Source organism: Ornithodoros turicata, chromosome 3 (assembly GCF_037126465.1).
Source record: "Ornithodoros turicata isolate Travis chromosome 3, ASM3712646v1, whole genome shotgun sequence".
Lineage (NCBI taxonomy): Eukaryota > Metazoa > Arthropoda > Arachnida > Ixodida > Argasidae > Ornithodoros > Ornithodoros turicata.
This window is the reverse complement of record NC_088203.1, coordinates 15,152,478-15,177,461: the sequence shown is the minus strand read 5'-3', so window position 1 is coordinate 15,177,461 and position 24,984 is coordinate 15,152,478. Positions and strand designations below refer to the sequence as shown.

At 46.9% G+C, this 24,984-nt stretch overlaps 1 protein-coding gene across 1 annotated transcript in view; it reads right to left on the bottom strand.

The window, feature by feature from the left end:
* The window catches only part of LOC135388190 (uncharacterized), a 215,675-nt gene that overhangs the window by 141,921 nt on the left and 48,770 nt on the right, over nucleotides 1-24,984 (bottom strand). The window lies entirely within an intron of this gene.

Below are 24,984 nucleotides of genomic sequence, written 5' to 3'. Positions count from 1 at the left end.
CGAAGCAACCTTCCACAGCAACGGAACAGCCACGCATCGCAAAAAGGCATTGCCTTGTTGTCTTCTTGTTTTCAAAGGATGCACCCGTTACGGTTAACCTTGTTGCGATGTCCGCTCTTCTGGAAAGCCACTCGTCGGTCTTTTTTTTTTTTTCTACATCAAATTCAATTGCCACTTAAAACCCACTCACTCTTTGATTCAGCCCTTGTCGTTAAAGTTCTTAAAAGCTGTCTCAGCATAAGAGAAAGGACGGCACAGAGGAGGGAACAGTTTTTTCTTGTGAGGACACGGACGTGCGTTCGCATGATAAGACGCGAAAGGATTCGCCGCCGACCCAATAAATCGCGAGAATGCGGAACGAAATGGTGGTGGTGGTGGTGGGGTGGGGAGGATGTAGGGGGAAGGTGCGGTCAGCCTGCTCTGAAGTGGCGTCTCGGTGCACCCAGGGGAAGGAGAAGAGGGGAGGGGAGGATGAAAGAAGGAGGAGAAAGATGATGGTGGCGCAGGAGATGGAGAGGTGTGTTAACCCTCCTGCTCTGGGATTTGGGTAGTCCAAAATGACTATCCACCACAGAAAACGTTACTAGCACACTTCAGTAGCCTTCATTGGGATGCTCCTTGTACCACGGCAGACCGCCAGGGTTGTTGGCGAAGTTACCCCATCGCGCGGGATGAAATCGTCCCAACAAAAGTTGTCGATAAGGGGGAATCATTTCTGCGCAAGACAATAGAGAACGTTTGTTCACACAGTGCTCAGAAACGGCGTAAAATATCGTAAAAACAGAAGTATACTGGCGTGTTCTCCTTGCTTTACCCTTATCAATGATTCATTTTGTAGAATTCCAGGACTATCCGTTGATTTGTATTGAGCCCGAATTCGCAAATATTTTAGTGTGCGACACTCTATCGAAATGGCAGCACACGTTCGAGAAGCACCAAACATTAATTTATTAAAAATCAACGGCTCAACCCTGTCCTCTAAAAAATACGTCATTGACTATAGAGAAAAGCTAAGAGAACACGCCGGTACCAATCTTATGATGATAGGTTAGAGCGTTCACGTGTCTTGTGCGAACGAAAATCACCCATAGATTTCTTAAGAAGTGATTCCCCCATAAGTCTTTTGTGACGGGGCAAACACCGTCACACACTCACAATGCTTCGCGGACGCTTGCGTAAACACTGAATATCGTTTGAAAACAAACAGGAGTTCCTGTCCTGAACTCGTTTAGACTCCGTGCATTTCAAGGTAGCACTAACTGCTACAAGGTTCATGATAACGTGGCGCAATAGCGTTAATAGCTGTAGAAGCGGCGTGTTGTTTGTCACCAGCGGATAGTCGTTAGAGTGAATTATAGGTTAGTTCATGCCTTCGATTGGTCCCCACCCAAACGGTCTCCCGCTATGGTGGTGATGGAACCGCTTGCCTTAGTCGACCACGCTCAGGCAGGCAACATCGCGACTATCGCAGGGGGGATCGTACCTCCTGGGCTGACTTCACAAGGAACTGTGCCGACATTTCGTCTTAACGCGTCTGAAGCGTATGATTGCGGTTTCTTTCGCTCATGGATCACGAAGGACACACGGAAGAATCCAAGTTCCCTTTGTGTTGGTGTCAAAGTAACGGCATGTTTTATTCCACGAGCAGAAAAGTTTGCAATTCATTGCCCCATGTTGCGACACTTTTTCCCAAGTCATTCCCAGATAGACGCACAAGACGTGATCTTGCGTCCGTGAGAACAGCAAACCCGGGTAAAAGACGCGCACCACGAATACCAAAACTCGTACGGCTCAGACGTACATTACTGTAGGAGTCACCGACAGTGAGCAGCACAAGAGAGATCACGTGCTTACGACCACCAATGGGAATGGCGCGGTAGCCTCACTGGCGTCAAAGCTTGATGCCTATACGTGTATTCGTGGGTTTTCATCTCGCCAAGTATGACGCTAAATTTTTTTTGTTGTTTCACAGTACCCTGACATGCAGTACTACATGTGATGAAAAAAGGAGGTTCTTTCATCGTTAATATGTTATTAGGCACTTGAGGCTTTCTGTGTTTGTCCTTCTCTGTGTTCCATCCTCAGAACATCCATTCCCATCGTGTACCACATGTGCATCATGTAATGAACCAATAAGGTCATAGAGAAGGTGATTTCATTGTAAGATTTTCTAGACATGCTCTGCTAGATAGATTGCTTGGGTCTAGGCTAAATGTATCCTCTATCTGCTTATTTTGTTGCCTGCACTGTCAGAGTCGCAAAAGCTATTTTCCCTAGCAAGAGACACGGTGTCAGTAGCTGACCTCTGCATCCCGCACGTTCGTTTCTGTCCTGCCCCAATACTTCCATCCCAACACCCAATAAAATGGTCATGTACGGCGCGCCGTGAAAACCGGAAGCCGTTTGACAACAGGCCGGAAGTGCGTCAGACTCGTAGCGCAAAGTGTCCACCGTTGAGCAACGTCACCTCCTTACTTAGCGTGTTCAAACATAACGGCTTGAGTGGAGTCGAGCTCAGAGCGTTGAAGGAGAAACTTGTTGTTTAAAAAAAAAATAACCCGACGCTTTGTCCATTATCGGAATGAGAGCTTTCGCTGTTTTCATTTTTATTTTTATTTCAGCTTTCGACAACAGACGATGTAGGCGCGCGAACGATTTTTGTGTTTTCTGCGTGTCCATTCAGTAAGGCATGGGTTAGATTTTTGTTGCGCAAAGTGTTGGACCAGTGATGAGACAGCGTACGCGTTGCGAAGGACGTATGCTATTTCAGGTTCGTATAATTGAGTTGATGAGAATGAAAAAAGAAAGAGAGAGAGAGAGAGAAATAGGTTCGTCTTGCGACAAGAAACATTGTGCATGTTTTCAGCGGTGTTTGAAAAGTGAAGGAAGGGTGAGGCAAGAGGAAGGACATGATAAAAGGTTGCTTCTTGGCTGAAAGCGGCACAGTTTCACATTTTTAAATGTTATTACAGTGTTGATAGTATTGTGCTCGCTTGCTGCAACTGGCCTCACATTGATGGGCAGTCTGCAACACCGGCAAAGAAGAAGAAGATGATGATGAGTAGGATGAGTTGTCTTGGGACGCGCGCTGCTGGCTCAAAAATATGTTTCTCCTTCAATTCTTCTCACTTCAATTTCATTCTCTTTAGTCTGCACTAAATATATCGCGTTCTATGGGTGCATTGTCTTCTCAGAAGCGGTCTGGGCATTGAATTGATACTTAGAGTATTAACTTCCAGATTGTACTAAGTAGTTAGGATATGGTTGCGGAACGAAATGCGTGTTGTGGTTTCTCCTGATGACGATGATGGTAGATTAAAAAATATGGAAATGTGTATTGTCTTAGTTGCGCCATATAACATCCTATCCGTACGAAAGCGACCTACCTAGTGGGCCGTCACCACAGCCCTGCCACAATTCTTGCAAGATTCGGGCCTTGCGTCCGCCCTATGACCGGACTTTCTTGCATCATGGCATGCCTGTGCTGCACTGACTGTTTTTCGTTTTTTTCCCAACTTTCCTTTATCCTTTTCCTTTCTTTTTCCAGTTCTTTCGTCTTTTTCCTTCTTTCTTCATTTCTTTTTTTCCCTTTTTTTTAACGTCTGTTTTGAACTTTTCTTTTTTTTTCATAGCAAGACGGCATCAGCTTGGCTGACATTCCATCTTTTCTTTCTTTGCTTCTCTTTCTATTAAACATAATCCCCCCCGTACGAAAGCACAGGGACTGCTTAATGTTTTGCAGGAGGTGCCTGTGACCACGAGTTTTCATCGCGTTTTCTCTTTCTCTCTTAAACCCATCCTCCCGTACATTACCTCGCGAAAGAGACGCCTGGCAAAACCCGAATACAGAGTGCGGGAAAACATGTAGCTCGGCTTTCTGCATGGCCGGAGGTGTATGCTGGAGGCCCCGGGCTCTTCTAACCCTTTAATCATTAGAATGTTCGTCGGACGTTCTCCAATGCGGGAGAATAGGGCTAGCGGTCACGTGGTCAGGCGGAGTAAGGACGGTGTGCGCCTACAGCGGTGGCGCGACTGTCGCACGCTCTGTGAGAACGCGTTTATGGTGCGGAGGCGGTAGCGTTAAGGACGGGACGCCCACGGAAAATCACTCGCAAGTAAGAAAGAAAACGCATATTTTTCGTTTTGAGGCACCGTCATTGCAAGGCCACGTAGAAGTAGTGATAAGCAAGCAAATACTACAGTTACTACGTATTGCATTACACGGCGCGCACTTCAAAGCACAATTTTTAGAAAAGAGTATTACCTTGTAATTGTGCCGACGAAATTGCAATCCAATTTAAACAACAAAACAACATTTTCTATACCAATTCCTGACGAACAGCCCATAGCGAATCATCACAAAACAGCCAGGAAACCGCACAGCTTGCGTGGTTTTGAGCGGTGTAGTAACTTTTATTGCCTGGGCTACTGAGGCCGTGTGAGTTCATTTCTTAGAGTGCATAGGTGGGACCTGGTGTATTTCTCAATTTGCAAGGCCCTATCAAAAGCGACACTTCCAACTGATTCATGCTATGTTTGTTACTGTATACTACACTAGGAAGTATTGAAGTAGGGCCAACTCCAGGGAACCTTCGTGGAACCGGGTAGGGGTAAGCTGTCCTCCTAGAACAAGATACGTTCGAGGTATGATGGGTTGAAACGAGAACAAGCATGTTGCGAGTGACTTCGCATTCTTGGACGTTGAGTAAATGATGGCTCAAATTAATATTCACCCTGAATCACAGGAAAAAAAAGGCACGTTATAGCTGTGGAATTGGAATGGGTTGTTGCACTATATGAAGTGCGAAAAATTTACTTTCCACAATAGAAGCCCATTCATCCCGGAAGTTATTTCCATGATTTCATTTCGATTTCAATTCGATATCATTTCAATATCCTCGCGATATGAACGGCATCGATACGATCCACCAACTGCCTCCGACGTAAACGCAATACCTATGCTCGGACTCAGAATGAAAGAGCGAGTGACTGAGCGACGCGCGACTATCACGTGAGCCGGGACTCGAACCCGGGTTCCTCCCAGTCGAGACTGGATCGGTCAAACATATGTCGGCACAGTCCCCTTAGAAGTCGGCCCAGGACGCACATTCCCCCACACTCCTAAAAATGAACTTCACCGCATAGCACGCTCCTAGCCTACCATAATCTCAAATGATATCGTTATCTGCCCTGGTTCGTTGAAAACGGGAGGCGTACGCCATTTTTGTGACAATTATGAACCGCATAAGTGTCACAAAAAGGCATACACCTCCCGTTTTTAACAAATCAGGGCAGATAACGATATCATTCGAGATACTGGTTGGCTAGGAGCGTGCTATGAGGTGAAGGTCATTTTTAAGAGTGCAGGCGTTAGTCGTGACGTTGCCCACCTCTGGGAGGCCGACCACGGCGAGCTCTTTCATCGCCACCAGCACCACCACCACCATCACCAATCACGTGAGCTGGGAGGTCACGTGATCTGACTGCTGCAGAACACTTGGTGTACGTGGTAAACCAAGACGCTGACCGCTTTCTTGAGATATTGCGAATCTCATAAGCAGTGCCGGCGTCTACGAGGCGGCAGAGTGGCAATTTCCTCATCTGATCTCGCATGAAGAGGCACAAGAAAGACACCCTTTGAGTACAAAGAAAAGAAAACCAAGAATGGGGGCAGATCCCCCCTCTCCCGGAGTAGACGCCGGCCCTGCCCATAAGTGAACCTCACAAGTGTTACGCGCTTCACAGTAATCATTGCTCGACTTTTGTCCTCCCTCAATCATTCAGGTTATGAACGACAAGTGAGGATGCCACTGTTAGCAGAGGGCGTTATATCTGTTACAAGAGAGCGACAGCTACTGTGGGCGTGCGCGCACTTTGTCACGTGCCTCAGTTCTCAGCTAATTTTGCGCTGCCCACCCGCACAGTAAACCTGTCTTGCTCGCTGGCATTGCCTGGTCTTTGCGTTCCTTCCTACAGGTTATGGGCCCAGGCTTCGCTCTTCACCACTAGTTGCCTCCGTCTCGTTTGCTTGCTCAAGCCATGGTCCCGATATGGAACTACATCCCAGTGGAACACACAGCGGGCTAGGACAGCGATGTCTCAGCATTCAGCGTCGTCTGAAATTGCTTTCTTGCTGACGAAAGATTCTCCGTCGAAGAACTGGGGCTGGTGCGTGGACTCCGGCGCCAGAAGTCACATGTGTAACGATCGGAACTTCTTGACTGAGAACTACAGGGACAGGACAGAAGTTGTCACCGTGGCAAACGGGCAACAGGTATCTTCCCAGGGGGTTGGTGACGGCATCCTGCACTGTAGAGTATCCCCATCAGCAGTGAAGAAGGTTCGCGTATGGAATGTGCTCTACGTACCCTCCTTGGAATGCAACCTTCTACCTGTTAAGAAGTTAACGGAGCTCGGCAACGTGTTGTCGTTTAGCGGAGAAGAGTGCACCGTCACAAAGGACAAGGTTGTCGTTGCTACAGGGAAGATTGACCGTGACCTGTACCGTCTCTCGACAGCTGGAAAAGAGAGGGCGAACCTCACGCAAGAGTCGGACCACCGGAATTGTATCCATGTGTGGCATCACCGATTAGGGCACCGGGATGCTGATGCGGTGAAGCGTTTGCATACGGATAGTCTGGCGGATGGAATCAATGTCGAAGCCTGCGACCATGTTCTCAAATGCACTAGTTGCATAAAAGGCAAAATGAAAAGAGCATCATTTCCAAAAGTGAGCTCTTCTCGAGCTCAAGCAGTTCTTAGTGCACACTGACGTCTGCGGGCCTGTGAGGGTTCTTACACCAAGTCGGAACCGGTACTTTCTTACACTCATCGACGACTTCTCCAAATACACCGTTCTCTACCTCCTGAAGTCGAAGGACGAAGTTGCCTCGAAGCTTGAGGAGTACCTGGCGTTCGTGAAGAACAAATTTGGAACTTACCCGAAGGTCCTACGTGCGGACAACGGAACCGAATATACTGGCGGAAGAACACGGCAGGTTCTGCGTTGCCGTGGCGTAGAGTTACAGACCACTGTCCCGTATAGTCCAGAGCAGAACGGCGTAGCTGAACGAAAGAACAGGACTTTGTGTGAGAGCGCACGAAGTATGCTCTTTGGGGCGGACGTGCCAGAGACGTACGGGGGTGAAGCCCGAGACTGGGATGCCGTCAAGAAGTTGTTGCGGTACCTCAATCACACTCGAGACCTCAAGCTGAAGCTTACAGCAGACACAGGCTTGCAGCTAGTGTGCTACCTAGACGCGGATTGGGCTGGAGACTTGTCGGATCGTAAATCGACTAGTGGATACCTCATACAATTCGGAGGTAGCCCCACCTCCTGGTCAACGAGGAAGCAGCTTTCCGTTGCTCTGTCTTCTACTGAAGCAGAGTACGTCGCGGCAGCGTACGCTTCACAAGAAGTCATTTGGCTACAACACCTTTTGCCAAGTTTTGGTAACCGTCTTGCTGAGCCCACTCGCATGCTTGAAGACAATCAAGGCTGCATCAAGCTTGCGCTTGGAGAAGGTCTGAGCGCGAGAACGAAAGACATCGACGCTCGCTACCACCACCTCAGAGACTTGGTGCAGCGCGGACACGTCGAGTTCGAATATTGTCAAACGGGCGAGATGGTTGCCGACGCATTGACGAAGCCTCTTCCACGACAGCACTACCAGACCATCAGAGAGCGCATGGGCCTTATCAAGCCCTAGTTGTCGAGGGGGGGGGGGGGGTTAGCAGAGGGCGTTGTATCTGTTAGAAGAGAGCGACAACTATACTGTGGGCGTGCGTGCACTTTGTCGCGTGCCTCAGTTCTCAGCTAATTTTGCGCTGCCCACCCGCACAGTAAACCTGTCTTGCTCGCTGGCATTGCCTGGTCTTTGCGTTCCTTCCTACAGCCACAATATATGTACATTCTTCAATGGTACAGAACGGTGAAGGCCTTGTAGCCAGGTTCTGAAACGCATGGCAATTTCTCTTTGGCCGACGCCGTGACCCCGTAAGAGCACTCTGACTCTATACACGTAGCGTGTGTGCACTCTTAGAATAGAATAGAATATAGAAATATAGAAATAGAATAGAATAGTTGTCGCATATGTTGTGCCTAAAAGGTTGCAAAGTTCTACCTGCTACCTACGAATGATAGGGTTACCGCTTCTGATTCGGTGAACGATGGGGGCGTACGTCTTTTTGCAGCAATTTGGATATATGATAATAGCTCTTACCACCCTTTTTGAGACGCTATGTTGACGTTGATGGTAACTATAGAAGTTACCACGTTTTCAAATTCTTTTTTTCTTAGAGTGTGCATGTATGGGTACATCTACAATGTCATGTCTTTCGGCACAAGTGCAACACGGGGGCTCTTCAACCGGCGTTCGCGTTGAACATGTCCATTCGTTCTTGGCACACACCACCGATAACGATGCCTTATAGACGTTGTACACAATGTACGCAGGGCTTCTCCGAAAAGGACACAGCGTCCGTCGTCTCAATGGTTGCCTTGACTACGTCACTCACAAGTCCATTTGAGGGCGGGTGTATTTATTAGCTGAAGCACGGCTATTTTGGGTGTTATCGCCGTGCATGGCCATTTCTAACGTTCCTACGCATCATGCATTGTTTATGTACACAACGATAGTCGAACGCTTTTTATGACACTTATGCCGTAGATAATTGTCACAAAAAATGCGTACGCCTTCCGTTTTCAACAAATCAGTGCAGGTAACGGTATCATTCGATGTGATGGTTGGCTAGAAGCGTGGTATGTGGTCAAGTTCACTTCTAAGCGTGTAGGAGCACGTCATGCAATGAAGCCCGCCGTACAAACAGGAGTCGAACAGCGCGAAATACCGACCAAATTATCATGGCTGTAAAGTCGCAACTTGCTCAATATTCTTGAAGTCCAACTTGATTGTTATTTATCGGCAGAGACTCATTTATTCGGTTGGTATACACTGTAGAAACAGGCACAACGTTCTTTCCCGTGATTTGCTAAAAACGGCGGGAGGGGGGGGGGGGGCGGGGGGGGGGACGCCATTTTCATCAAACCTACACTCTTAAAAATGAACTTCACCTCATAGCACGCTCCTAGCCAACCACTATCTCGAATGATATCATTATCTGCCCTGATTTGTTAAAAACGGGAGGCGTACGCCTTTTTGTGACACTTATGCGGTTCATAATTGTCACAAAAAAAGGCGTACGCCTCCCGTTTTCAACGAACCAGGGCAGATAATGATATAATTTGAGATTATGGTTGGTTAGGAGCGTGCTATGCGGTGAAGTTCATTTTTAAGAGTGTAGAGCGATAATGTCATTCGGGATGACGGTTGGCTAGGAGCGTGCTATGTGGTGACGTTCATGTTTAAGAGCATCTAATCGACAGCCCATTTTACAAACAGCGAGAGGCAAAGTCAGCATCCAAATAGGGATGCGTGAACTCACATAAACAGTGTAGTTCCAGCGTTGTGTACCCGTATAGAGATCCTCCTTGACATGACCCTACTTGTTCATGTATTCATGAAACTTGGTTTTTCTCATCTGGCTCCGCAGGGCGAACCTGCATTATGAGGAAACGGTGATGGCCTTCCCAGTCCCGCCTAATCTGATGATGGCGCTCTCCAACTGACGAATAAATAACTCAGGCGTCTGGGAGAGATAAAGCTTTGTTACGTGGCTTATCTCGCTATCTGAGGCAGGACGTCGCCCTCTTGGAACAGCACAAAGGATTACGCAGTCCGAAGGGATGTGCTTCTTTTTAGTTTGTTTGTTTGTGTGTTTATTTGTTTGCTGCGTTCCCGGACTTTGTTTCAGATTGCGCTATACCCTGGCTTAGGTGCAATCCCTCCTGAGGGTATCGCTGCTCGCTATCTCCGCGTAATAATAACCGGCTCTCATAATCACCGTCTAAGGACGCCCCCTTTCCTCCCTCTTTCGCACGTGAAGAACATAGGATGCCTGCGCGATGCTTCAGCAACTTTGACCTGAGTCTATCCCGATAACGTTTCTTTCCTCTCTTCCTTCTTGCCGTTTTATTCTTGCTTTCCTTTCCTTCTTTCTCTTCGCTCCTTTCTTTTGGAAATACCAAGTTGCCCTCGCGTTTGCTGACCTTTCCACTTTCTTAATTCCCCCCTTTTTCACACTCTTAAAAATGAACTTCACCGCATAGCACGCTCTTAGTCAACCGTAATCTCGAATGATATCGTGATCTGCCCTGATTTGTTGAAACCGGGAGGCGTACGCCCTTTTTGTGACACTTATGCTGTTCATAATTGTCACAAAAAAGGCGTACACTTCGTGTTTGCAACATATCAGGGCAGATAAATTCGATATCGATATCATTCGACATGATGGTAGGCTAGGAGCGTGCTATGCGGTGAAGTTCATTTCTAAGAGTGCAGAATATGCACGCATCCCCCTGTATCCTGATCATCCTGATGACGTGCTTGTTTAGCACTCGGTGGCGAGAGGGTGGCGTTCGGAACGACGATGATGGTGTAGTTGTGGTTAAGAGAAATATGAAGATGTTGGCTCCGCTTTGTGTACGTCCACCTATACAATAGGGCTGTTATGTAAGAGCACGTGGCCTGCGTAATCTTAAAATACTCTTACCCTACACTCTTAAAAATGAACTTCACCGCACAGCAGGCTCCTAGCCAACCATCATCTCGAATGATATCCTTATCTGCCCTGATTTGTTGAAAACTGGAGGCGTACGCCTTTTTGTGACAATTATGATCAGCATAAGTGTCACAAAAAAGGCGTACGCCTCCAGTTTTCAACAAATCAGGGCAGATAACGGTTCATTTTTAAGAGTGTAGTCAGACGTTACTTCACCTATGGTCCAACTGTATCATTTCCCATAACATCGTTTTCTGCCCTGATTTGCTGAAAACGGGATTGTCACAAAAAGGTGTACGCCTCCCATTTTCAACAAATCAGGGCAGTGAACGATGTCATTCGAAATGACGGTTGGACCACAGGTGAAGTAGCTGCCGTTCCGCTCACGACTTTAGGTTTGCCGTCTGACTTAAGAATGGATATGAATGAGCGTAGCGTGTAGTACAGTGTGCCGACGGTAAGCCCAATCACCCAACACTTCCATGAGATCAAAAAGGTCATCTGTCGATTCTATCCAGGGTACTTAGGAGCACTTCTTGCCGCGTGGCAAGAAAGAAATCGCATTTTATCAGTTTGCGCCTCGCGAACCTTCTCTCACGCTACAGGTGGAGCACATTGTTGAGATAGCAGCACAAATCTCACGAAAAACGAACCGCACGTCCGAATGAGCTATTCAGTCGGAGTCGGTGCAGTAGGGCTTCTAAAGGTCAGGGCCTCCGTGGTGGAAGCCATGGTCATGGCAGTATTTCTGTAGTGCGATGCGCCACGTTTTCGGTTACTGAGAGTTACGAAATGGGCTGCTTTAGAGGACCTTGAATTTGGTGACAATCTTGGTAATGTTTGTAGCGAGCACGGACAACTTAATCTCAAGACTGATAAGCCTAATTGTGTGGGGTTCTCCCCATTTCGAGTTCAATAGGCACACTTAAAGGGGCTATGAACTCCCGCCGACTGTGTCGGCTCCAACCGGTGGTTTCAACTTGCTGGCTGTGGCACCTTTTGTATAGATGAATCTGATCTCGCCCTCTCACCATTTCAAAATTGCTTGGTCCGTGGCCAAATTCAACCCCACCAATAACGCCCTAAACGCACTTGTAAACATTTCGTACACCGTAGGGCATCGGTCCTCACTGTGAAGCCACTGATTATTCCATTTCACCACATTACCGCCAGCAATGGGGTAGAGTATCATCCACTCCTCGATCATCAAAAGTAAACTCTCCAATCATCATCATTACAATAAAGTTGCTTCGCACAACATGATTCGACCTTAATTCAGTGAGTGCAACGCTGTGCCTTGTGTTCAAATGTGAAAAATGGTCCACCTTGTAGAACGTTTCGAAGAGCACCAAAGTGTAGGTTCATAACGTCGATGAAGAGCTTGACTAACCTTTATGTTAACCGCGCTTACAGTCAGATCCAGAAAGACCATCAAGGACACCCATCCAACCTCCTCCCTCTGTAGACTTTTCAGCTTGGTATCTTCAACATTAAAGAGAAACAGGCACAGGCTACTATGTGGGAGTTCTGAATGATACAGTCACGATGGTCGGAGAAAGATAACAAGGCGCTGGTGCTACAGGGCATGAGTAAAGCCACCAAAACTCATGAATCCTACGTGCCACAGCCTGTAAGTGCACAAAGCATCACGAAGTGCGTGTGCTGAACAAACATCTCAAGGCGCAGAAATATTCAGCAGTGGATTCTCTCAAGCGCTGTAATCGGCAGTAATAAGCAAGCCGCGTCCGTGCAACCTCTCCGCGTATTCCCTTTCACACATCACCCCCCTCCCCGTCCGTCTAGTACCTGCAGCTCACCTTCACTACCAGTGACAGCCATTACCGACCCTCGAACGCTGTAACAAACATGAAGTCACCATATAGACATGGGATCACGAGGAGACGGAAGATTACGCTAACACGAGCGACGTTTCCCAGAGTATTCCAGTGGAAGATACGAAGGACGTCACAGCTTTCTGCTGCGACCCGCTCAACATCATATGTGTTCGCGCAATGCTAACTGTGGGAATATCATGTTGCTCAGCCGGAAGATACATAGCATATAGCAGACACCAGGTGGGCAGATGATGTCGCCTGCTATATGTGGCGGTGCATGAACCACTCACGATATTCCGCCGCCGTGCGAGAGTTCAACATAACACGCGACGTTATTCCACAAGTTATTCCACTGTTATTCCATGGGGATGTGGGTCGAGCGAATACAGGATAAGTTACACCTTCCTACGACAAATCTCACAAGAGACACCAAAAACAGCGCTCCAGAGGTTGTCAGTCAGATCTGCACACAAAAGCAAACAAAAAAGAAACAGAAAAGAAAACTGGCTGCTACACGAGGTCAACTCCTCAGAGGGTGCAGCTTACAGGCTCTCTCATCAACCCGAGGCCACTGCGTACATCTTTGGAGACTGCCGCGCGTATGGCGGTGGCCATCGTATCCACCTTGCAAATTGCAAGGGTGGTGTGCTCCGAGTGATATCGTGCTCCCCAGAGATACGCCTTCCTAAAGACGCATGGGAACCTGAAATGTAGTACGCTTCCTACAGGGACACATCACCACCGAAACCAAGTATAGATGATGATGAAGGCATGGGACGTGTGATGCTGCAATAGATCCTGGCAATGGACCCCGCACTAGTCGTTCCAAGAGGACTCGCTGTTGGGCACGTTGGTGACTAGACATGAAGATCAAAAACAAAGCGTGAAAGGACACTGCGGTTGGTGCTCTGATTTTTATGTCAGTCATTAAACTGTTCGGTGGAGTCAGCGCCTGTCCTGTCTTCTCCTCTTCCGTGGTGTCCTTTCGCGCTTTGTTTCTGATCTTCATGAATAGTCGTTCCTTACTTCGACGCCTCGTGACTCCCCTGGCTTCCCGCCAATGGACCGCTGATAGTCCCCCCCCCCCCGCCCCTGCCATTCTGAGCAGAGTTGATCCTGCGCTCGCTTTCCGCATGTCCCGACATACCTCTCGTCAAGATTAGATGAATTAGATGAATCAATTAGATGAAACATTAGTTCATCTAATGCGCCTCGATGTGGCTCTTACAGCCCAGTGGCGTTATCGCTTGAGACAAGCTGTTTCTTCCCAATGCTGTCTCTGCGGTTTTGTAGAAGATCTAGAGCACATTCTTCTCCATTGCCCACACTACCAACCTTCCCGAACCGTACTCTCCGGATCCCTGAACGAGCTGGACTATCGCCCCCCTCTCTCTCACAAAATTCTTGGCCCCTGACCACATCCAGCCCGCAAACGCTCTACACTCAAAGCTCTCTTCACCTTTCTGGATACCATAGGATTTCGATCGTTCTTGTGAAGGGGCTCATTATATCATTCCCCGCATCACCGCCAGCAATGAGCATCGCCCCTGGCGATGAAACTCCCCATTCTTCATCTCAGAATAAAGTTGTTGCTGGCAATGGATCCCTACTTCGTTCTCATCACCATCATGATCGTCTCTTCTTCTTTGTCTGTGAATAAACCAATGTTCGTTCCCAGTTTCCGGTCCCCTCTCAAATACCACGTTACAAATGTTTCGCTGCTGGAATGCAGTACGAAACAAAGCCTCATCACTTAGGCGACACGAGTCGCACCGATTAAATGTCCGGCAATCAGGATCGCACTTTTGGCGGCATTAGATGAGTGTGACATTAGATGTGTGATAGAGAGAAATGAGTAAATTTCGAACCATTCACGGAACAAGTCAGACGCTCTGGGGCGGGTCTGCTACACTCTAAATACAGAACTAGACCACATAGCACGCTCTTAGGCAATCACCATCCCAAATGACATCGTTCTGCTCCGATTGGTTAAAAACAAGAGGCGTGCGCCTTTTGGAATACTTATACAGTTCAGAAGAGGGCGTATGTCCCGTGCTTTCCATAGATCGGGAGTGATTTCCTAGCGGTCTCTTAGAAGATTGTTTTATAACTTTTGCTTTAGTAATAAACATTATGTTGTATTGTATTGTATCGTATTGATAATTGTATCATTATGTGCAATGATTGGCCTTCACCTTGCTATGCGGTCAAGTTCCGTGTATAGAGAACAAAAGGAGGACGGGATTAAGAAAAAGTTCAGAAAAGGTGACCGAAGGCCATTGGAAAACAGAGCACAGCATTAAAGCGTCCAGAGTAAACCAAATGTCGTCAGAAATCCCATAACCATTTGAAGACCCCAGCGGTGTTCCACGGTGTTCCACGGTGTTCTGACAAGGACATATAATGGCAACCAGGTTGAATGACTTCTTGCTGATACTGTTCAACTGAACATGAAGGATCCGCCACTATACGTTTCGTATAGAGCTCACATGCTGTAAGGACGTGCCCAACGCTCCGCAGTTGCAGCATCGTTGTATCAAAGTATCCGATCCTGTGCTTGAATAGACCTCTACCCGAGAAACGTCATCATGGCGTTGGTAGACAGACTGAAACCGAAATATATCGGAAAGGGGAGGGATGGGTTCCACGAATGGGCACTTGTTTGCTGCCTCCTATTGAGAGAAAAGTAGGACCGAAGGCTGCGTCCCTTTCAGCGACCTTCGTAATCCCCTCAAGACCGTGGCTTTCGTGCGCGACCTTGTTCACCCCTAACTTCGAGCGCAGTTCAACTCTACCAAATTGCTTGCGCTGTAGAACACTATGACGTCATTTGTTTACAAACAGGCAGAGGTCTATTGTGGGGTGAAGCAGAGGAACAGAGGCTGATGTGGATATTACCTTTCGTCATTTACCGCTATTTTTTGCCTTCGCACGCAACTCTGAGCGCTATGGACTACCCGACCATCCATTTTGATGGATCTACACCTGCGCGCTTTTCTTTTTCTCTAGACTACACTGCCGTATTCTCACACGCTCTTAGTACTCTCATAATTTGGATGGTCATCCATTACACAAGCGATAAAGTTTCTCCCACCTTCGTCGCATCTCACTATACCCAGCCCCATCAGACGTGACGCTGGCCACCGTTGTAAGAGCCCAACAACGACAAGCTGAAAACGTCATCGCAACCACACGCCTCATGTTTTGGAAATGAACCAGAACTCGAAACAAGGCTACGGATGTGGCACTAGCATTGGTTCCCGTACAGGATGTCCCTGCTCTCCCTGTGGTATTCACTCTTGCATATCGCCATATCCCAACTCAGACAATCGGGAGACCTTCAGGCGCTAAGCCTTTCCCACCTCCGCTACGCATCGGCGTGTGCAAAGGAATTTTTAAATAGGATTAGGAATCAGGTGATTCCCAGCTTTATTCCCATAGTGCGATTTGTTTTCGATTGGCTTAAGTGCTTGACAAGTGTCTGAATCCGATTGTGTGACGTCATTAAGCCTCCATTGTAGCTGGCTCTAATGCTTGTACCACCGGTCAGTTTCAATTCACGCGGGAGTGGGGGGGGGGGGGGTACGTTTAATGCTGAAAGAAAAAACAAGAAGGGAAAGGAAGGAGTGGGCTTTAGGTACAGATCAACTGGAGCGCGGTGTTGCATACTAAAGGCCGTATAGCACCACATTATCCAAACACAAACAGGAACCACAACTTCAGACTAGCTTTCTGCCTTGTGATAGGGCAGGACGCATGGCCGCGAAGACACCTTTTTCACATTAGGGAAAATGAGACAGCAAATTGGGGAGAAATGAAAGCGCGCAGTTTTTTCTTCTTTTTTTTTTACTGTAGTTTCTTGTAGCTTCTGTTTTAAGAGTGCAGATTGCTATTACACCACACGTTAGTCCCCTGACACTGAACTTTGCTCCCCAGCACTGTAAAATAGTCCCTAAACTTCGCATTAACTTGCGTTTCATTTAGTCCTGGAAGAGAATAATAATTGTCGAAGTGTATCTAGAAGTGCATCTCCAAAGGTATTAAACGTACTCTTTTTTTTTTTCTTTCTTCTTATCGTAGGTGTTATTAAATAGTCAGGTACAGTGTTCTCTGTTTCTTCGCGGTATTGTGCGGAAGCTAATACGTTTAACGGTACGTGGAATACACTACATTCTGGCGTAATACTCTTTACCGCGTCACATAGTCAGCTTCCTCTCAAGGTTAATTATTGCACTTAAGCTGCTCTCATTATGCAGCTTCATTTAAGTTTTAGTTCATTGCAAGCAATTTGAGGTCATTCATCACTTAAGGGATTATCCCAGATATGCGCGGGAAGCCCATCTCCCACATTATTAACGAACAAGTACGCAATCACATTAACATTCACCCTCCTCTCTTGCATTGTCCTGTGACGGCTCAATTGGGCGCCAAAAATTGCTCTCCATGCGTTCGAGCGCCAATTGCGGTTTTGTTTGTTTTGTTTGTTTAGACAACAACTGTTTCGCATTTTTTACGCATTATTTTTATTATTGAATCCTCTCGTACTAGAACCGGAGCCCGGCATGCAACACTAAATATAGATATCATAAAAATATAAGTTGACGTTGCGGGTCGTCTATAGGCTTGCAATTGGGCTAAACGTTATAGTGAACGAGCAAAATATGTCCAGTTCGCGTCACCAGACTACTCAACAATATTCCTCGTGTACATTCGTGATGAAGAGCATGTGGCATATACCTCATGGGAGATTATACGGACACCCGTCAACCCGGCTCAACTTCTACGTAAAAGTGCCATTATAATTAGCTTCTGAGGCTTCTGATGGATTTCCTTCCCTCGTCATCCTATCATATGAACCTATTTGGAATGGGGTAGGGTCCTGCACTCAACGCAGGGAAACATCCCACATCATCATCATCCATTCATCTATGTTGAGGCTTCACTGCTACAGAGTACCCCAAAAAGCATGTTGTGTTAAGTGTGTGATCCAGATATAGATAATGCCGTTAAAAGAACGCATGTTATGCGACCTTTCCTTACGGAGGTCTACATCGACAACCTATGTGTAGCTATAGGCGCACTGTACAGTACGTCCACCGGTGTATACAGGGTGCTGAGCACACTACACCCCTTGCCCTGTTACAGAACGCACGTTTGCATGAAAACAGACAACTTTTCTTTTAAATCGGAGCAGTTTAAAGTCATCTCCCATTACGCGCCGAATTGATTGATTGTTTGAAAAATAAAAACAAATATCGAGAGGTGAGTCCTGACAAAGCCGGAACCGACTACTCCAGGACACGTGAATAGAAAAGAAAGTTGAAAAACAAAACAAATGCAACCCCGCGATGACCAAGAAGCATAACAAAGACTGAGAGAATAATTCAAATGAACAATAGACTAAATACATTAATGACCCTCAACGCACTATACGAAACGTATACCCTGTCCCTGTCCTACGCCAGGTTTTAACATATCGTGATTAGTTCAGGACCAGCTTCCCGTTCCTGAAAATTGTTTCCGTCGTGGACCCAGAGTGTTTCCTAAAAACACCAACAGCACCAAGAAATAGATGATAACCATGACAGTAAGCTCTCACTGGCCACGTTTACATGAATGCGACACATCATACCCACGTTTCGCATAAGGTCTATTCACATGATGTCATTCGCAGGGAAGCGCCACTGTCGCTATTAGATTGACCGCCATAATGTCGGTCCCCAGGTTTTGGCTGTCAAGGATCACACTCACATCGCATGCACCGTACATTTGGCGTTTCGAAGTTGTTATACAGTAGGAATATTGTTGACATCATATCTCCAAGTAATCTCCATGTTTTCAACGTTGACAAACCTCTAAATAACATATGGCAGCGAACGAAGACCGGAACAAAGAGTCGAGGGACCTACATCATGGCTGCGATTTCGCCTCTTCGAAGCTAGTGCCCTCTGGAGGGGTGACGTCAGTGAATAAACTCTATACTCCTCAAACCAACTCTTTCCGCCGGATTGGGTTGAGAGACGGCCTGGTACAACGCCAGCTAGATACAAAAGGCATGCTTATTGCCTCCTCTCCCTCCTCCGCTACATGGACATTAAGAGTCAGAATCCGTCTGCTACTGCGATTCACCGTTCTGCGAATTCGAGAACTCGCAAATGACTGCAGCTCACCTGGAACCTGCAGACCTAAACATTTAGACAAAAAGTGCAAGGCGCATTCCAGAAAACCAGTTTTGAGAAACATTGATACCTTTTTGCGCTTTATTTCCAAGTTTTCCCACCTAATACGCGTTGACGTTCAATCACAACTCGCAGAGGACTGTGGCTCGTCTTCGTGGCTACGACCGCTGAAAGCACGTTTGTGGTTGGCTGCCGCCGTTGAAAACACGGTCCTGATTTGCTGACTCGTAATTGTTACGCCACGTCGACGAGCGCGCGGGCTTTCTGTATCTATAGTCAGTGACAACATAAGTCATACACTTGACCCCGCCCCCACACTAGAATCGCTCCGCGCGCGCGAATGTAGTGCGGCGCGGCCAAGTGGGGACTGGGAGAGAGAGAGAGCCGGCACTACATGGCGAAGGCGGGGGCGTCGTGCAAGGGCCGGTAGCCAATCGCAGGAGCCTCCCACGGATGAGTGGGTGGTCCCAATTGTAGGACTTAAGTTGTCACTGACTATAGGTGGCAGAGGATCCACTGCGGTACAACACGCGCTCCTCGTGTGACTACGCCTACTGACATTTGCGATTATTCCGCAATGGGATGACGCACATGCCCTTATTATGGACTCTCGAGTTCCTACACCGTTCCCTCAAGTACAAGGAGAGCTGCCTGGTACCACATCATTTACGAATAAACGTTAATAAATGACGACCACCTGAAGTACTCGCACCAAAGTGTCTCAATGATGTACACGAGTCCATCGACTCTGCGAACGCGCAATGCAGTATAGCACATCGCTGAATATCACATTGGATGCAGGTCGCCGTAATAGCTACCCCAGCATTACTATTTCAGCACCGTTTCGAACTGCTTTCCTTCTTGTTCCCTCTGGTAAGTGATTTGCTCTCGTGCTGCACAGTAGTTTAGTAGTAGTAGTTTACACTAGTAGTTTTAGCAGTTTTTTTGTTGCAGTAGTTTTTTAGCACAAGCACGGAGGGGGGGGGGGGGTTGCAAAGAACTTGGAGGTGCAGGTACATTGTAACAGTGGCACGCAGGAAGAAAATTGGGGGTCTTGCCAAACATTTGGGGGGGCCGCGGGGGGGTTCTGAATAAATCACTGTTGTTACATATCCATCGGTTAAGGTAGCCGTCCTTTAGTAAACGCCCTGTGCTGACGCAAGGCGTGTAACTGCGAACATCTGCATAGCTCTCACACCGGTATTATTGATGAGAGCTCTATTTTTGTCTTACAATCCGCTCTGCCATCAAAAGCTCTATTCACCTTTCTGGATACCACGGGACTTCGATCCTTATTGTGAAGGGGCTCATTATTTCATTCCCCACGTCACCACCAGCAATGGGGTAGAGTATCACCCCCTGGCGATGAAACTCTCCATTCATCATCTCACAGTAAAGTTGTTGTTTGTCTCACAAACGTCATCCAGCATATCACACTTTTAAAAATGAGGGGGTGGGGCGGTATCGTTTATCGAAAGAAAGAAAAAAGAATAAGAAAGAGAGGGCGGTCTCGGGCGGCAAGTTGCCACAGAGAGATAGAGAAAAAAGGCAAGAAAGAAAGGGAAACACGAAAAAAAAAAAAAGAAAAAAAGAAACGGGACACAGCAACTAGACACACGACACACAGCGATGATACGTTCAGTGCAAAGTTCGGTGGCTGTGCCATCTGGTGGTCACCTTCGGTTCACACCATACCGTTCACCATAATAGCTTTCAGTAGGTCACGTTTGTTATAGCAGGTCACATATTTGGTGTGGGCATGGTCACGACTATATAGCAAAAAAAGAAAAAAAAAAGGGGAAGAAGAGAGATGAAGGGTTCAAGGTGAGGTACAGGCAGGATGAGCGGTACTGGTGAGCTGGTGGTGGTAGCTTAAAAATGAATGAGCGGCGACACACGAGTATGTGCAAAGAATCTTTGCCATGACACACTATCGTAGCACATGGTCACCATTCTCCTCGGCGCCGCAGTTGGAACATGAGGGGTTGTTGAGGAGTTAGGTCGTGTTCACGGGCTTTAATGAAGCGACTGCGATGTGAAGGAGGAGAAGTCATTAGCAATGAAAACGGCGGCCCTGTTCTGGATGGACTCGAGTGAGACTGTGAGGTATGTTTGAAATGGATCCTATATGGCAGCGGCCTATTCTAGCTTAGGTCGCACGTACGTCAGACGTGTTAGTCGCTTTAGGTGACATGGGACTGTTTTGAGTTTACGCCTAACGAGGCGCGGTTAGCGTTAGCTGAGATGTACTTTATGTGGGTATTCCATCTAAGGTTAGATGAAAAAATGAACGCCAAGGTATTTATAGCTATCGACAGAAGGGAGTGGGTTGTTATTAATTGAGTACTCAAATACGGGAAAACGAATAGCATGGTGACGGCAGAAGGAAACAACGTTACATTTGTGCGAGTTTAGTGGCATTTTCCAAGTTTCGCACCATTGGTGTATTAATTCCAGGTCGTTTTGCAAGATATTTGATCAGAGGCGGGGGTTATTTTCCCGGTAAATGACGCAGTCGCCGGCGAATAATCTCATTGTAGAGGGAATGTTAGCAGGTAAGTAGTTAACAGAAATCAGAAACCAAGAAGGGCCGAGCACGGAACCTTGGGGAATGCCTGAGTGAACTGGAACGTTTGAGGACAGACTGTTATTACATGAGATAAACAGTGTATGATTTCATCAAAATTCGTTTATCCAGCACAACACAGAACAATCAAGATTCAAAAGGGAGAGTTTATAAAAAACTTTATTATTGAAATCCCTACGGAAGTCTAGGAAAATGGCATCGGTTTGATTGTTAGTGTCTGCGTTAGAAAAAAGATCGTGTACAAAACCGGCTAATTTATTTAACATTAATAAGATAACTTGCTTAACGTTTATTCTGCGTTTGTCTGACTGAGGCCCGGTTTCACCAACGCGGATGAACATTTGAACCGAGATCAACTTTAATTTAACGCTTAACTCTGCTTCACTGAAGGGAGTTCTTGTGACTGAAACATTCATCACGTCACCAAATAACGTTTGTAAAAAAGAATTGAATGCTAACTTCAAGTTTTAGCAACCCTTAATCTAGGTTCAAAGTTAACCAGCGTTGGTGAAATCGGGCCTGAGTCTTTTTTCGGAGGCTTTGATATGTGGGGTTCATGTTTATTTTTGTTTCTCAGAAAACACTAATGAGTAGCCTGTCAAAATAGCGTTCCTGGCGAACATCTTCACGTTTTTCTTCTTCTTCTTCTTTATTTAATCTAATCTGCTTAGAATAGGGGAGTCCCTTTTTCGGCTTCGACGCGAATTTGTCACGAATCGGTTGTCATTAGGCGCGTTTACATGAAGGCTTCGTGTAAACCGGCCTACGTCGACTGAAAAGGGAGGGCGACGCAGTGGAGGGAGGTCGCTAGGAGGGGGTAGTCCCTTTGCCATGTAAACCGGTTCAGTCGACCTGGCGATCGGTGTCCGTTACGTCATCACCGAGCCCTTCCCATATTGCCCTCGAAATTCCTGATTCTCGGAGGAAAGCAAGCATTGCGACAGAAGCAAGCGATGTTCCCGGTACCCTTCGAACCCACCGCGATGCGCATGGACCGACGAAAGCACTAAATTAATGTTGTCCATTATTCGGGAATTAGACACCGCATCGCAGCTGGATTCGAAGCGGCAGTGGAACCAAGATATTCAGACTGTGTAATGAAAAATGACAGAGGAGACTCCGCGAAAAGCCTGTAAAATGCGTTATAAGACACTTCGTAAATAAATATATCGCGAAAATAAAATATAATTTAGTTCCGAGATAACATTCTAATGACGTGGCGGCGCTGCTGCTGGCGAGTAAGGTCGACTGAACTGACTTCGGGAGCGCTAAGGCGCCTTATCTAGTTGCCATGTAAACCGTCGACGGTCGACGCTCCCCATCAGTCGATGGGGACTTCAGTCGACGTTCGGGCCCATGTAAACGCAGTTATTCGCGTTTTTCGCCAAATCGACGCCGCACAGCGGTGAAACTTGGGACTAGCCGATCCAGGTACACACGGCCGACCCCGCGTTCTATTGCGGAGAAGTTGCTGCTTTTCGCATGGGTCGCTGACCTGCACCTGTATTTTGCTGTTGAAATCATGGATGAAGGGAACAGTGCAGAGAACGACCAGCCAATTAAACCAAACTACTTTAGTTCTGTGCCGCAATGCGACTCTGCGCGCCAAGGGGACAGCCAGTTTGTCTTTCCGCGTTTTCTTCTTTCCACACTTTGACGCATCCTCGGAAGAGATGGATTGAGTGACTCGAAATCAGCAAACCTGTTACATCAGCAATGGTTGTGTGTGTATGGCAGAGCTCTTGGAGCGGTACTGCCTACATATCTGATGAACGTTCTTATTTTTCTTTTTCTGAAGCACACTTCTGTGCAACTCACGTCAGGAAGGGAAGCAAAACCTAGTCTAGGCAAAACAGAACAATTTTTTTCAAACTTGAGTAGCCATTATGTGCAGAAAAGCGTAGGGGATAGCGCGAAAACGTATACCAAGTCAGTTTTGTAACTGTGCAACCGTGCGTATTCTTAGCTTTATACTTCGTTTGACATCTGAAATGTTAAACCTCCCACGCGTGATTATGTTGTGTATCTCACTTCTCCGTAGCAGATTGGAATTCGACTGACTGGTTTGAACTCATTGAACATATCGCAGATCTCGTGCATTGAGCGAGTGCGAAGAAAGTTTACTAGTATTTTGTACGATAGATACTTTCGTCGTGTTTGTTACTATATTTATGTATGTGTTCTTTGCAGGGTTAATATGTCGACGTTATATGTTAGAAAAGCTGCACGGGATTTTTTGTTTCTGCACAGGACTATTCACGGCAATATTGATTGTGCTGACCGTATTTCTGATATCTGCTACCATGTGCCAGGTAGACCTACGCTCTCTTCTTTACCATTTTACCCTTCTGTTCGCTGCAAGGCGAGTCCCTTAAACCGTATCCAACGTAACTTTAATGGGATCTTCCTCGAGGGTACGTATCCTGGATATTTTCCTTTCAGTGGTTTTAAGCATGACTTGTGTGACTTTCTTGAGGAGCTACCTGTTGATGCGGGCTCCAGATTTTTATAACTCTTCTTGTTTGTATTGTGCTGTTTTAACGTTATAGTTCAGTGCACAATCCTTATTTTATTTACTGGACTCATTCATCAGGTGGACCCTGCTTGTTTCGTTTTTTTTATGCGCGTGTGGTTCTTTTTTTTTTTTTAAATGCCTCTTGCTCATCCTGAGGTTTTATTTTCTATTTTCTTTTCTATGCACGAGTACTGGAGTAGCCTGGCACTTCCATATTTTTTATATCTCAATCAATCAATCAAGGTCTGTGTGACGAACCACATTATATATTGAATTCGTTCCCAAGATATGAAACTGGGACTACGACTTTCAGCTTTCAATTTTCACATAATGCTATACCAGCGTAAAATTTCAGTGGGTTGCTAAATTCCGCGTGTAGAATAGGGCTCTGAAGGACATACAGTTAACGCGTTATCTACCTTCACAACGTCTGATCTGAACACATAAAGCGAGATAATATCACCCATTTTCAACAATCCTTTATGTCAATCTTGCATCTGTTATTTCATCTCAATGCCTATCCGTTATTCCATCTATAGACTGGTATCTACCCACGCACGCCCACGCACGCGCGAGGCGTTATGTTTGAGGACGCTGTTCAAATAGGAGGAATATTTGCGAAGTTCCGCACTTCTATGAATTTCAAGCAGATCGTTATACCATGCAAGATACGGCTTGCACAGGACTCGCTCGTGCTGACGCGCTGTTGATAACCACACTTATATGATTAGGTTTGCGAAATCTGTAGGTTCCATTTGCACAGAAGCCGTATGCGGGCTGTCCGACCGAGTCCAGTCGCTTCGGAGATATACATACACGTTGGGACAGGATGGCCGTCAGGCCTCTCAAGCAGAACGCATTTGTGTTGTTGCGTAAGGGATGCTGCAAATAACGATGCCGTCATTTCTGACCGTAATTGCACATTTTGTTCGTCGCCGTGTCGATATCGTACTAAATCTCGATCCCAGTGGGCGCATGTGCTCGGTGAGCTGTAAGGCCGGCCACAACGAATAATGAACTGGAGCGGACGCTTTTCGTACTGTTACAGCCTTCATTCCACACACACACACACACACACACAGATAAATGGGATGATGATGTGGTGGGTCATTCTCCGCCGTTATGGCGGTACACTGCCCCATTGCGCTTGTGGAAGGGATGGTGGTGGTGGTGGTGGTGGTGGTGGTGGTGATAGGGCTTGCCGTTGTCGGCCTCACGTATGTGGGCAACGTCACGACTCACGCCCTG